This window comes from Anabrus simplex, chromosome 3 (genome assembly GCF_040414725.1).
Source record: "Anabrus simplex isolate iqAnaSimp1 chromosome 3, ASM4041472v1, whole genome shotgun sequence".
Lineage (NCBI taxonomy): Eukaryota > Metazoa > Arthropoda > Insecta > Orthoptera > Tettigoniidae > Anabrus > Anabrus simplex.
In genome coordinates this window covers 211,083,317-211,098,078 of record NC_090267.1, presented here as the reverse complement: position 1 = coordinate 211,098,078, position 14,762 = coordinate 211,083,317, and positions in this window count along the sequence as shown.

The window sequence follows — 14,762 nt, the reverse complement described above, 5'->3', positions numbered from 1 at the left end:
AATACAATTACGTATTTCCTGAATAACAGCACATAAACATTGGGTCTATCACTCCGTTTACAAACAGTGAACCTGAGGATCTTGCATTGCGCATGCTTCGGCCCATGGCCCCCTGTTACCCAGGGCAAGCTGCGTGTCTCCGCATACGAAACAGCATGAGCAGTGCAGTCATAATCGCATGAAATAAAACATTCTCTGAATTATATGGCACATTAGCACAAAAATTATGCTCCAAGCTCTCTATAAACACTACGACTTCACTACTGCAGTACTTGAACCTGAAGCAATTGTGCTGTAGGTTCCGCAGACTGCTGTATTTGCACTCGAAACTAACGGGGTCATTTCATGTAGTACTTACAGAAATATGCAGCATATATCTTGAGGGTGTTGCGTTAATTTCTCTATGTTTTAAGCAGAAATTCTATAGTATGGAATCCCAGTAGTAAAAACGCTGCTTATAGCGTACACAAAATTCTTAACGTGCAGCATAGCGTGCTTCGTTCTTCCTCATTACGAGCGAATTCTGGCACAATGTTCATATTCAAGTGTCATAAAATATGCTAGTTATTAGAAGATACTCTTATCGATTTTTATAAACAGTAGATTATTCCAGTATTCGTATTACTATGCTCGTGTAAAGAAATATATTAGAAATTTTAGAGTTGGATCTTCTTCACAATATAATACTTGATTGGAAACCAGCATTTCCTTCCCCATGCGAATGGTCGCATAGAATAAATCCACTTTGTCCGTTGCCTATCATAAGACTGGTGTAAAAGAAAAATTCCCAACAGGAACTTTATCCTAAATGGTTGATCAGCAATCATGTAGCCTCGAGCTGAGTCTATTTCCTTTTGACAAGATTTTACCTCTTATTTTCCCTGTAGTACTTTCGTTGGTCAAATCTTATTATCATTCAACTCTAATGGCATTACGTTTCGAATGAGAGGGCAATCTTTCATTTTCATTTTCAACCATTCGTAGCCTTTACCTTCATCGATACCTTCATTCTTCAGAGAATGGCCATATAATTAAAATTACTCTTAATATACCCATTGTATTTCCCTTTGTTATTATTATGAACCACCGGTAGGAAGCGTGGAGGAATATGTCATACAACCTATATTGCGTTCTACAAGAGATGTAGGGTCAGGAATCGAATTCGAATATTTAAAACCTGGTTCAGACCAACATACTGCATCCAGCTGCACTTGAGTATCCAATCTGTTCTATTTTCATATTATAAAGACAACACTGGAATAGTTGCTCTCTATGAGCCACATTACTGTATATTGGAGGAACTCACTAAAATTACCGGTAAACAGTCATTATGAAATTGAACCAATCTAGTGATATTCGCAGCTATCAGACACAAAGAATGCCTCAACTGATATTCGCAGATATAAAAGACAGTGAACATCAATACTGATATTCGCAGCCATCAATGACAGTGAATACATTTCCTCAAATTCGCTACTAGCTATGGTAATGATTATATCTACTATTATCGCAGATATCAGTGATGTGGCCATGTCTACTATTATTCGCATATGCTGGGGCTGTACCTTAATTAAGGCCACGGCCGCTTCCTTCCCATTCCTAGGCCTTTCCTATCCTATCGTCGCCATAAGACCTATCTGTGTCGGTGGGACGTAAAGCAAAATGGCAAAAAAAGTATTCGCAGCCATCAACGCCAGTGAATACTTCTGTTAAAATCGCTACCATCAAAGACAAAGAACACCTTTACTGGCATTCACAGACAATAATGACAATGAACACCTGTGCTGATTTTCGCAGCCATCATAAAAGTGAACAAATCTACTGATATTCACAGACATCATTGTCAATGAAACCCTCTAGTGATATTCGTAGATATCAGAACTAGTGTAGAATTCTAGTCATATTCGCAGCCATCAGCGACAGTGAACACCTTTACTGATATTAATAGCCATCAATGATATTAAACACTTCTACTGATATTCTTCTTCTTAATGTGCCATCTTCTAGCGATGGTTGGCGGTCAACCCCGGACGAACTAAATACTCCTCTTCTGCCTCAACTGGACCGCCCGCACGCCAGATTCAGTGACAAAATAAAATATTGCGGTCATATTTGCCTTAATACACGCAACTCACGTATTGCATTGACGTGCTTAACGTCGATTGCCAATAGGGGCACCCATGTGTTGAAAGTTTGTCATGTGGAAAATAACGATCACTAAATTATTTGTTATTTCGGCTAATTTTTGTAACTAGAAAAACCATTCATTGCTACATGTGTTTTTTTAAACGGAACTAACTCAATTAGAATTAAAATCACAAATATTCAATAAGTTCACCTTTTGTTGTTTTAGGTAATTCGAGTATAATTACTTTCCCATTGTGATATGTAAAACTTGCTGGAACAAAACCACACTCCTGATTGAAACATGAATTAACTTCTCTGCAAAAAGGCCCATGATGAATTTTTTGTTGTTATGTCAGCATAATTGTCACTTAGAAAAGTAATCTGTTTATTTGACATAGAATGTATGAGTAGATCACATGTGGTCTAAGTTATCTCTCCTAATACTGATTACAATGCAACAGTTCAGGCCACCGTATCTAGCACTAAATATCCACTATCTAACTACTGTAGCCTATATTTAATTTATTGTGTCTTCCATACTTTTTAACATTATTTTCTCCCTCACTCTAAACTTCAACACGTCCATCTAAAATTAACTGAACGAGTCTTGGGTATCTCAAAATTAATTCTCTCAATTTTCAAGTTTCAGTAAATCATTCCTCTCTCTCTTGTCTATATCTCCATACAGGAATCAATGTACTCATCTCATTGTAAATATTCTTTTTTCATGCGGCATTCTACGGTCTTGTATTTCATTTTCTTCTGGGCAAGTTTTTTAAATTCTATATATTACCCTATTCCACTCATACGTCTTTCTCTCAAACACATCCGTATTTCAGACGAATACATTCATTTTCTTCAGGAATGTATCAGACAAAAGTGACCTGGATTTATATACCCAAGATGGCTGGTTCGATTTCGGCCCAGTACAGTATATTCGTAGGTGCTCAGATACGTCAGCCTCGGTTCACTTGAGGGATAAAATTATAGCTCTTCGGAACCTACGGAACCTGTAAGAGTAGTTAGTGGGACACAGAAATAATATTGGTATTATTATTATTATTATTATTATTATTATTATTATTATTATTATTATTATTATTATTATTATTATCATCTACATTTGATGTACTCCTACACTTTTCCATGCATTACTATTTTATCATTCAAGTAGCAATATTTCCAGTTTGATTACGTTTTCTTCACCTGATATTTTCTGCCTCACATGACTTTACTCGACTATAATAGAACTTTCATTTCATAATTATTTGTTTTAAGCTTCTAACCTTCTCCACTACTGCCTCCATATCACCGAAAGAGTTGGCCACGCATTACACATCGTGTTGATTCGATTCTGCATTCGAGAAATGATGGGTTTTAACCCGAACAAGAGTGGCGCTGAATATTGTATTCTGTGATTTCCCATTTCCAAATCAGCCAAATACCGGGGTTGAATCTTAATTGAGGCCAGGCCCCACTACCGTTTCAGTGTAGGCCTTTTCGCATTCTAGAGTTGTCGTAAACACAGCGTGTGTGACGTTAACCACAAGCAAACAATTATAAGTGTATCATTTAAAAGGTTGTCCATGTCCCTTTCGGACTAATACATTGTGGAAAAATCTTAGCCTTTGGTTTCCTCTTCTTGAATAGTAATATATTTTCCAAATTTTTGCTCGATCTCCTTCACTTATACGAGCAAGAGGAAATGACACAGCTCTGGAATCCCTCGAGAACGCTAGTGACGTCACTCAACACCTACGTTTCTGGCAGTTCCAGAAGAGTTATTTGTTCCCAAGTCATTCTGGATACCTCCAGTGATTCTTCAACTTGTGCTAGTAAGAAACTTCTTTAAGCAAATTTAATTGCATTTCAATTCCAATTTCAGTTTCTACAGCGAATTTTCATTAGAGTTTGAGAAAAGTGAGAGCACCATTCCAGTATATTAATTCGACTCGTTGGCTGAACGGTCAGCATACTGGCCTTCGGTTCAGAGGGTCCCGGGTTCGATTCCCGGCCGGGTCGGGGATTTTAACCTTGATTGGTTAACTCCAATGGCACTGGGGCTGGGTGTATGTGTTGTCTTCATCATCATTTCATCCTTATTACGACGCGCAGGTCGCCTACGGGAGTCAAATAGAAAGACCTGCACCTGGCGAGCCGAACCCGCCCTGGGATATCCCGGCACTAAAAGCCATACGTCATTTCATTTTCAGTATATTAATTGATTTCTGACCGGGCGAGTTGGCCGTGCGGTCAGAGGCCCGCAGCTGTGAGCTTGTATCCGGGATATAGTGTGTTCGAACCCCACTGTCGGCAGCCCTTAAGATGGTTTTCGGTGGTTTCCAAATTTCACACCAGGCAAATGCTGGGACTGTACCTGAATTAAGCCCACGGCCGCTTCCTTCTCATTCCTACGCCTTTCCTATTCCATCGTCGCCTTAAGACCTATATGTGTCGGTGCGACGTAAAGCAAATAGCAAAAGAAAATGATTTCTGACCGGGCGAGTTGGCCATGCGGTTAGAGGCACGCAGCTGTGAGCTTGCATCCGGGAGATAGTGGGTTAGAACGCCACTGTCGGCAGTTCTTAGAATGGTTTTCCGTTATTGCCCATTTTTACACCAGGCAAGTGCTGAGACTATACCTTAATTAAGGCCACGGCCGCTTCCTTCCCACTCCTAGGCTTTTTCCTATCCCATCGTCGTCCAAAGACCTATCTCTGTCGGTGCGACGTAAAGCCAATTGCAGAAATTGATATCTGTATTTTCCGATGAGTTGAAAAGTCCACTCTTACGTTCCGCAGACTGTTATCTTATTTCAGTTACTACCCTATTACCAGCCCGTAGTGTACGAGTGTGTTACGTGCCTGTTATCAGAAGACACTGGGATCTGCATACAGTGTATACAATTTTGAACAGGAAAAACACAAATCAGGCTATTATTGTGGGTCTCACATGTCAATGGAAATTGGCACTCAATGCAGTTATCATATAATCAGCATCTTAATGTTGTTCCTGCAGCTAACAGCCAGTGGAATAAGTTTCAAACTTAGTGATGTCATATTGTAGTGGTAAAATAGACTGGAGGAGGGTGGGGGTGGAAAATATGAAAATAAAAATGTGGCATCTTTTATACAATGATGAGAAATTCGAAGTTTTCTATCAGTACAATTGAGGAGTGTCTGCAAAAATGGTGCTATTTCCACCATAAGAAAGTCTTGGGGAAAGTCAAGAAATGTAGTCCTATAACTTTTAAGGAATTAGACATCTTTTGGTCTGGATTGATCATGACATTCGAGAGTATTTACTGTAGCTATTGCAATGTATGTGTACGAAATTATTAATATTTTTGAAGTGGAAATAGTATCTTTTGGACAGACACTCCTCAATTTTAAATCAGCAATTATATGCTTTTCAGCCACGTTATTAGTAGTGACCTTGTAGTTATTGCCGAGAACATAGCTGATGGCGTACAGCCTCAATCATTTTGGTATAAAAGATGCTGATCAATCGATTTTTTCCTACCATATCATCATATTAGTATGGGTGTCCTCCAAGAAAGAAGAACATAGTTGATGAAGCTTCGAATAAGAAGAAAACAGTTGATGACATTGATGGGCTAGTATAAGGAACAAAACAACAGTCTATGAACTATTACACAGATGGCTCTACAATTCAGCTAATTTTCACATTGTTTCTAGGAACTGGAAAATCAATTTGTATTATATGTTTCATATAACATTCCAGTTACTAACTTGTCCGATTCCTTGTGTGGATGGTCAGTGTTGAGGCCTTCGATGGAGAGGATCCCTAATTGGATTCCCTGCCGGGTCGGGATTTTAATCCCATCTGATTAATTCTTCTGGCTCGGGGACTTGCTGCTTGTGTTCATCCCAACACTCCCCTCTTTATGTTCAGACAATACACCACACTACCAGCCACCACAAAAACAATTGTGATTGCATCCTTCCATAGAGGACTGGCGTTAGGAAGGGCATTTGGTTGTAAAAAGGTCAAATTCACTAGTATGATGCAGTTCGCACCCGCGATCCCATAGGTGTGGGCAAAAGCGGTAGAGAAAAAGATTCCAGTTGCTAATTTGAATACTTCGTATCTTATTCCCCCTTCCTGGACATTTTCTCAGAAATATGAGGTCAGCGCGAAAGTGGACTAAGTCTAGTTTTACGGCCAGAAGCCCTTCCTGATGGTAAACTTATGTGGAGAGGTATATTCACTATTGTGTTGTTCTGTGCAGATTAGTAGCGTGATATGTTGTTGGAAAATTTAGATGTATATTGAGAACACCACAAAACCCCAACCTCCAAGCTAGAGGAACGAACCAAATGTGGTTAATATCTCTGTCCCGATCAGGAATTGAACCCGGAGACCTCTGAATCGAAAGCCGCTATGCTAACCATTCAGCCACGAGCCGGTTCATTTGAAGTCTTCACATGTTCAAATCAATTCCAAAATATTTACTATGTCATTAAGTTTTAGTCACACCATGTGTTTATTTCAGAAACAACACAAGTGAACGTCTCTTACTAATTCAATGGATTTTTTTATTTAATAAAGAAAATGATATAGAAATACTAATACAATTTTTACTACGTTTATCGTAGCACTATTCTTGTTCGACGTTTTTCTTCTACTGACGTAGATTATTTGTATTCAACTGAGGAGCTGTTTGAAATGAAATGCAGCGTATCTGGTCACCAAGGCCAAACAATGCGGTTGAAGATGACCACGTGACACTCCAGCATATGCAGGCCACCTAACAGGGAAGTAGTCGCATTGACAATGAAAGATAGGTTTGTGTGTTACAATTTAGATTAATTTAATGGATGGATTAGGTTAAATTTTGAAACAGCCGATGAATTCTTATTAATACATGAATGTAAATATTGGTCTTTGTCTATCTTAAAGGGGATAATGGTTAGGGAGAGCATTGTCACATTCGCAGTTCTGGCACAGCAGCGAAGTTATAGGATACTTACTTTCGCACTATGTCTTAATGGGATCATGCATCGAAGGAAAATATGAAGCAATTGAGAGGAAAATATATGCCTGAGATTCTTTAAAGTGAATACGTTGCCTAAACGGTTTTTCCAATTAAAGGATGGAGCCAACTATGCGGAATTAGAATAGGATTATTTAGAAAGATGTGCGAATGCATTTTATTTCTAACTGTAACCTTTATCCGCAATATATGCTTTTCTTTGTTTACTATGCATTATCTCATGAAAACCAGAAATGAACCCTTAATTTCACTACATGTTTTACGTCGCACCGACACAGACAGGTCTTATGGGTACGATAGGGCAACCAAGGGCAAAGTGCAAATGTGAAATAGCAGTAAACCTTCTTCATGGCAGCCGGCAGCGGGCTTCGACTTCACTATCTTCCGAATGCAACCTGTTAATTTGTCAAACAAAGGTAGCATGCACACAGGATTTAGAATCAATCATTTAAACTTCCCCGTGGCGTTTCTCTGGTCATTATAAAACCCACGGAATTTTATAACGTGCATGGTCATTTCAAGCATTCTTCCAAACCAATTGTAACTGTACCGGGCGGTACACCTCTACGACTCAAGTTCAAATCTTGCGCCAATTTAATCTACTCTACAGGAAAAACCCTGAACTTTAAAAACCGAACTAACTCTACGGTTTATCAGAAGATGTCACTGAGTGTTTTTGATTTACTTTTTTTTTCAGTGATCAAGAAGTATGGACTTTCTCTAACAGATGCATCTACCAAAAACTATGGTAATACACTCTGGTGCAATGGAATGAACTCTTTTGAAGAAATGTTGTATTCATAAGTTTTGTCCTTACTAAATTTTGTTCTGTAGTTTGTGGGTTGGCAACATTAATCATTCCTTTCCACCTGTTTTGAATTCAGCCAATCCATAATTTCTGTAATTAATTTTCCTCCAATCATTGCTTTCTTCTTCGAATTTCCATGTGTAATTATTAGTGAACCAATAAAATTGAGGGGGTGTGTCTACTCATTCCTTAAAGGTCTCGAATTTTCCACGAGGGTATAAAAACTGCTGATTTTCTTGTCTCCGCGCCACTTCAGTAACATCTAGCTTAGTGTGTGGGTATGTAGCAGGGGGCGGGAAGCACCCCGTTCTTCAGGCAGCAGTTCTTCATCAAGGTAATGGCCTCTTAACATCTTTATCTCTTGCTAGCTCAGCAGTTTAACTCTCGGGGAAGGTTCGAAACCTTTAATATGTAACCTACCACTTTAAAATGTAAATTCCTTTTCAGTCTATGTAAAAACTACAAATATCTTTTACTGTAAAGCGGGGATAGAGAGTGATTTACCCTCTCGAGCTCCCCTTCATTTTGAAATTGAGGTGACTACGTTTTCATAACCGTTTCTACGCTTCCTTAATGTGTTACGTTTCCTCATACGAGTCACCTCCATGGATTGGGATTAGCCCCTTGTATTATTGGCCTAGTGCCTCTTAGGTTTTAATATGTGTATTTAGGAGTGCAAGTTCTCGCCTCCATTCCCCTTGTATTTAGGGCCGTTAAAATTAATCTATTATTTTTTCTTTTGAGGCCCAGTAGAATGGGTACAAGTTGCCCCTGTTTATTTATAAGTATGCCTTAAGGGCAGTTGAGTATAAGGTCTGCTTATGGCCTCCTGATAGGCTTGAACTATTGAGAGCAGGTCTGCTCTTTCCTAAATTTGATCTCTGTGTGCCTCTAGGAGGCTTAACATTGTAATTAGGAGCAAGTGCTCCTTGGCATGATGGGGTTTTCTGCCCCTTTGTTCAATTTTGTACCTTGATAAAGTTGGGCTAATAGCTCAAGGATTGTGACTGTGGGGCTCGAAGCCCAAAACCTTGTAAAAAAACCCTGAACGGGGTAAAATTATTTTGTACCTGCCTTTCGTTGTTATTTCACCTAGTGGAAATTGTTAAATGTTGTTATCTGTTATTTGTTGATTTTGAAAAGAAAATATAACCTTTGTTAAAGTTTTAAGTTAACTTTAATTTTGTAGTTGAGACCTATTCCAGCCCGCACCTTCTTTCACCTCTGACTACCACGGATATCTCCGTAACAGTAACTATTCCTTATCAGGGCAGAAAACGACAGTTATAGTTATATTTCATACAAGTAAAATTATCCTCCTGTCAATATATTCCGAGTTCTTTATTTATATCTGTCTGAAACTGATGGAATGTTCACACAATTACTGAATTCACTATGAATGGTATAATCGTATCGGAGTCCCGTAATGTTCACAAAAGCAGTATGCTGTAAACCTCCTTCGGAGTCTTCCTCCTTGAAATAAAGTTGAGGTATACACTGTATAGTATAGGCACTATCAGAGTTCAAGAATCCTCAAATGGCTTTCGCACATAAGGGGTAAGTACGATCACTATCATGAAAAGCCTCGACCATATTTAGTATCAATTGTAGTACCTATGCTACGCTACGGATCAGGTATACCTAAACGATGGTTCAGATTCAGATTCAGCCGGATAAGAGCAAATATGTTTATTCTCAACGTTAATCTGTTCCTCCACCACCCTTCCCCCATGACCATATTCCACTCCACAACCACTGTAATCTGTTGATATTAATCGGATTAATCCATCGAAATCTGTCTGATTTGTGCTAAGTCTCTTTTTATTTTCATATTTAAGTATGGTATCCGTGCTGTACAGCAGCATTCGTCAGATAACTCGTCTTGTTATGCCTGTCGTAGTCATAGTGTTTTGACTGCCTTTTCAATGGATTTTATGAACATTTATAAGAAGCGCGTTACCGCAGTTTTTAGTCAGAATTCTATCTTTTCTGATGTCATCACGCCATCTGTTTGATAAAAAAATGTATCTATATATTCGTACCGAGCTCGATAGCTGCAGTCGCTTAAGTGCGGCCAGTATCCAGTATTCGGGAGACAGTAGGTTCGAACCCCACTGTCGGCAGCCCTGAAAATGGTTTTCCGTGGTTTCCCATTTTCACACCAGGCACATGCTGGGACTGTACCTTAATTAAAGCCATGGCCGCTTCCTTCCCACTCCTAGCCCTTTCCTGTCCCACCGTCGTCGTAAGACCTATCTGTGTGGGTGCGACGTAAAACAACTAGCAAGAACAACAACAACTATACATTCGTTGATTTATCCTGCAGTTCTTGATGTAAAGCTTGCTATTGTGTCGTAGAAGGCAATGGTATTTTTAATCGCAGTTCTTAGATATGGAACGGTTGTCTTGCAAACTCATTGGTTAGTCTTGAAGGAGCGTTTTTTGCCAGGCAGAGAATATTTTTAGGATACATGACCTTCACCCTTTCTAGTGTAGCTAGGTTATCCTTCGGTAGGTGTTCTCAGATAATGTGTAAGGCGTGTGTCATGAGGGGTCTGTTTGAACGTAGACTTCTTTCATTTAACAGAATGTAAGTTATTAGGAACGCTCTGACATTTGATGAATAGATTTAGAATTTGGAAAAGGTTAGAGAATCCAAGTGTATATAGCAGGGAATAGCAGTCTTCCGTGGTCAGAGGAAGTGTTCGCTCTTTAGCTTGACAGGTAGTAATCAAACATGGTTGCATGCAATGACGTTACTAAGGATGAAAATCACATATACCAGAATATTAAGGAAAGTTTTAGTCGCTTAGCAACCTGCCAAGTACATAATGTATTGCGGGTTAGGGTAAGCCTTCGCCTGCAATTATTGGAGTGATCATTTAAAGATTTTATTTTATGATTACTCAAAGTTGACTGAACTTAGAGACCTATCAATGTCTCATGATTCACCGGCAAGTAATTCCGGAGAGAATTAAAATATGAAGCAAATCCGCCCAATAGAATGGACGTACGGATTTGCCAAAGCTGTTTTAGAAAACTCTTTAGATGCCATAGATTGCTTTTGCGAGTTTGTATTTACCCGCTTAGTATATTAAGAACAGTCTACAATCATCCAACTTACAGACCAGATTTTTCTCACATTTAATTCTTTAAGATGTCTCGTTGTCCTTCGCAATATACTTCTCAGAAACTTAATTTGGTTAAAATTATGGTTAAAATTCCCGACCTTGCCAGAAATCGAATCCGGGTCCCCTGTGACCAAAGGCCAGCACGCTAATCATTTAGACATGGAGTCGGACACAGAATTCTATGATACGAACGCATCCAACTGTATTCTTCTGTTGATTTCCATATCGAGCCTAACAGAGCCGTTTACTGACCATCTTTGTACGAGGATAGCATAAATAGGTGGAGGAAACGAAAGAACTTGAGCAGTTCGCTAACGAAGCAAGTGCTCGAGGGAACAATCTGCATGTTCTGTACACATATAATGTTGCTTTACAGTACACTTTATCAACATAAAATGATGTTTTACAGACATTCATTTAAAAATTTGTACCGAGCAAGTGGCTGCGTGGTTAGTGTCACATATCTATCAGCTTGCATTCGGGAGGTAGTGGGTTCGAACCCCACTGTCGACAATCCTGAAAATGGTCTTCCGTGGATTCACACCAAGCAAATTCTGGAGCTGAATCAAGGACACGGTCGCTTCCTTCCACTCCTAGCCCTTTCGTATTCCATCTTCGCCATAATACCTGTATCGGTGCGACGTAAAGCAGACTGAAAAATAAATTTCGTCTGGAAACGGAATATTAGAATCAAATGGCACAATATTTGACACATATCGTCCGACTGTTTGGCTAAATGGTCAGTGTACTGGCCTTCGGTTCAGCGGGTCGCGAGTTCGATTCCCGGCCGGGTCGGAGATTTTAACCTTAATTTGTTAATTCCAATGGCTCGGGGGCTAGGTGCGTGTAGCGTATTCGACATTAGAAATCATCCTAGGTTGGGCCCTCATCTTCACAGACATACAGGTCGCCTAATAGGCCGTCTACTAGAGAAAGACATGCACCAGGCCTCCCCGGAGGCCATACGCCATTTTTGCCACATATTTAAATAGTATAATCTACCCGATGATTTGCCTATTCAGTCGTAGTTTCAAACATTTGAAAAATATTACGACACACTGCATAAAATACAAACATATGCCATCGAACTTACGAAGAATTCTTGGACAGATTTCTCATGGATGACGTAACATCTGTTTTAAATAGGATGGCATGGATAGGGGAGATGAAAAATACGTACAGGAGACTTTGAACTATATGAGATCTCTCGAAAACATAATTATAATGCTTTAATAACAATGTGTTGAACCAGTTACCCACAACTTACGATTGACGAACTAATACGCATTGACATTATACCGGAACGGTTATTCAGATTCCTTTTTTTCTGCATGAATGAGCACCCTCCATAGTCCTAATACCTTTTCTCGAGTAGTAGTGCATTAGATACCAAATCTCCATTATCAATAAAAGAGAAAATCATATCATTTTGACCGGGCGAGTTGGCCGTGCGCGTAGAGGCGCGCGGCTGTGAGCTTGCATCCGGGAGATAGTAGGTTCGAATCCCACTATCGGCAGCCCTGAAAATGGTTTTCCGTGGTTTCCCATTTTCACACCAGGCAAATGCTGGGGCTGTACCTTAATTAAGGACACGGCCGCTTCCTTTCAACTCCTAGGCCTTTCCTATCCCATCGTCGCCATAAGACCTATCTGTGTCGGTGCGACGTAAAGCCCCTAGCAAAAAGCATATCATTTTGGATTAGAACGCTTAAATCACAACCATACAGGAAAGTGTAAAACACAGCATTGTTTTACAACACAGAGCAGACACCATATACTGTAAACTACACCAATGTCAGTTATCTATATATTAAATCACGCAGTAGAGAAATTACATATATATTGCACAACACTCTGCATGGTTGGTCCATTTAAGATTCAGCCTCCTGGTAACCAGAAATCTTTAACAGATCATTAGATGATAATAAGCTCCGTTTTCTGGCAAACATTTATATTTACGAAGAAAATCTCTATGAACATTTGCATAGCAATTATCATTTTACAGAGCTGTATGGTTTGGGTCACGTAGTTATCAGCTTGTATTGGGGAGATAGTGGATTTGACCCCGACTATAGTTTCCCGTAGTTTCCCATTTTCACAATGTGTCGGTGCGACGTAAATCAAGCTGTAAAAATATGTAATTTTAAATACTGAACTTTTTTCCTTCACTGATAAGTATTTCTTCCTTATTGTAGTTTAACTGATTAAAACACGCACCGAAACATAAAGAAGTATATTTTCGTGCAAAAACGGTTAAGTTAGAAAGAAAATCCATACCAGTGTTTGTAGGAAATCGAATTCTACGTACAGATTACAGGCTTTATTTTTGAACAAGATTAACGGTTTAGACACTGCATTCAATTTTAAGGGTATCAGCTGAATACTTTCCTCCGACTTGAATCATATGGCCCCCTTAAGAGAAAGTACGATAGTAAACAGCCTATATGTTATCCCAGGGAATAATCTAGTAATATTCGATCCAGATACATCAAGTCGTTCAGCCGTGAGCGTTCCACAAATATCCACACACACATATTCACTTTTAGTATATTAGTAAGGACTCATTCACTCATTCTAAGTATTGCTGAAGAGAGTATAGATGAACTCATATGGTGTGAAGTATTTGTAAAATAAGGCGAATGACCGACTTTATTCTTTTGTGAAACCGCCCACCACTAGTGTGAGGATTATTCCCTTTTAGCGTCTTCACTACGACCAGACCTCACTGGTTTGTCCCTGATGGAATATTCCTCCAAGTTTCCTTGTACGCAAACGATATTCAACACTTCCAAATATCTGTCGTTATCTAGTAAGAAATGTCTACTGGTACGATTAGTGTACGTAATTATGATATTAATCGATAAACAGATACTTAGTGTGCTCGTTGATAGACCGTCGAGAACGTGTTCCTTACAAAAAATGTTACTCAAGTCTCCATAAACAGCTGTCTAGATCAAATTATCAAGAGATGAGGGAGATGATACTAAGCTCAGTTTTCTGAAAAACTTTGTATTTACGAAGAACATGTCTATGAACATTTGCATAGCAATTATAATTTTACAGAGCTTCGTGATTTTGGTCATGTAGTTATCACCTTGTATTGGGGAGATTGTGGATTTGAACCCAACTGCCGGCAGCCCTGAAGATTAACTAGGAGAGAAAAAAAATAGTCAGAAAGTTAATCGTGCTGCCCTTCAGTTGAGAGGGTCCCGGGTTCGATTCCCGGCAGGATTGGGGATTTTAATCGCTTCTGATTAATTCTTGTACTGGCTCGGGGACTGGGAGTATATGTCTGTCCACACACTTTCCTCTTCAGATTCGGACAACACACCACACTACCACCAGAGAAACGTCCGACTCGTTGGCTGAATGGTCAGCGTACTGGCCTTCGGTTCAGAGGGTCCCGGGTTCGATTCCACGCCGGGACAGGTATTTTAACCTTAATTGGTTAATTCCAGTGGCCCGGGGGCTGGGTGTTTGTGCTGTCCCCAACATCCCTGCAACTCACACACCACACAAAACACTATCCTCCACCACAATAACACGCAGTTACCTACAAATGGCAGATGCCGCCCACCCTCATCGAAGGGTCTGTCTTACAAGGGCTGCACTCGGCTAGAAATAGCCACACGAAATTATATATACGAGAGAAACACGCAATAGAGATTACACCCCTCCA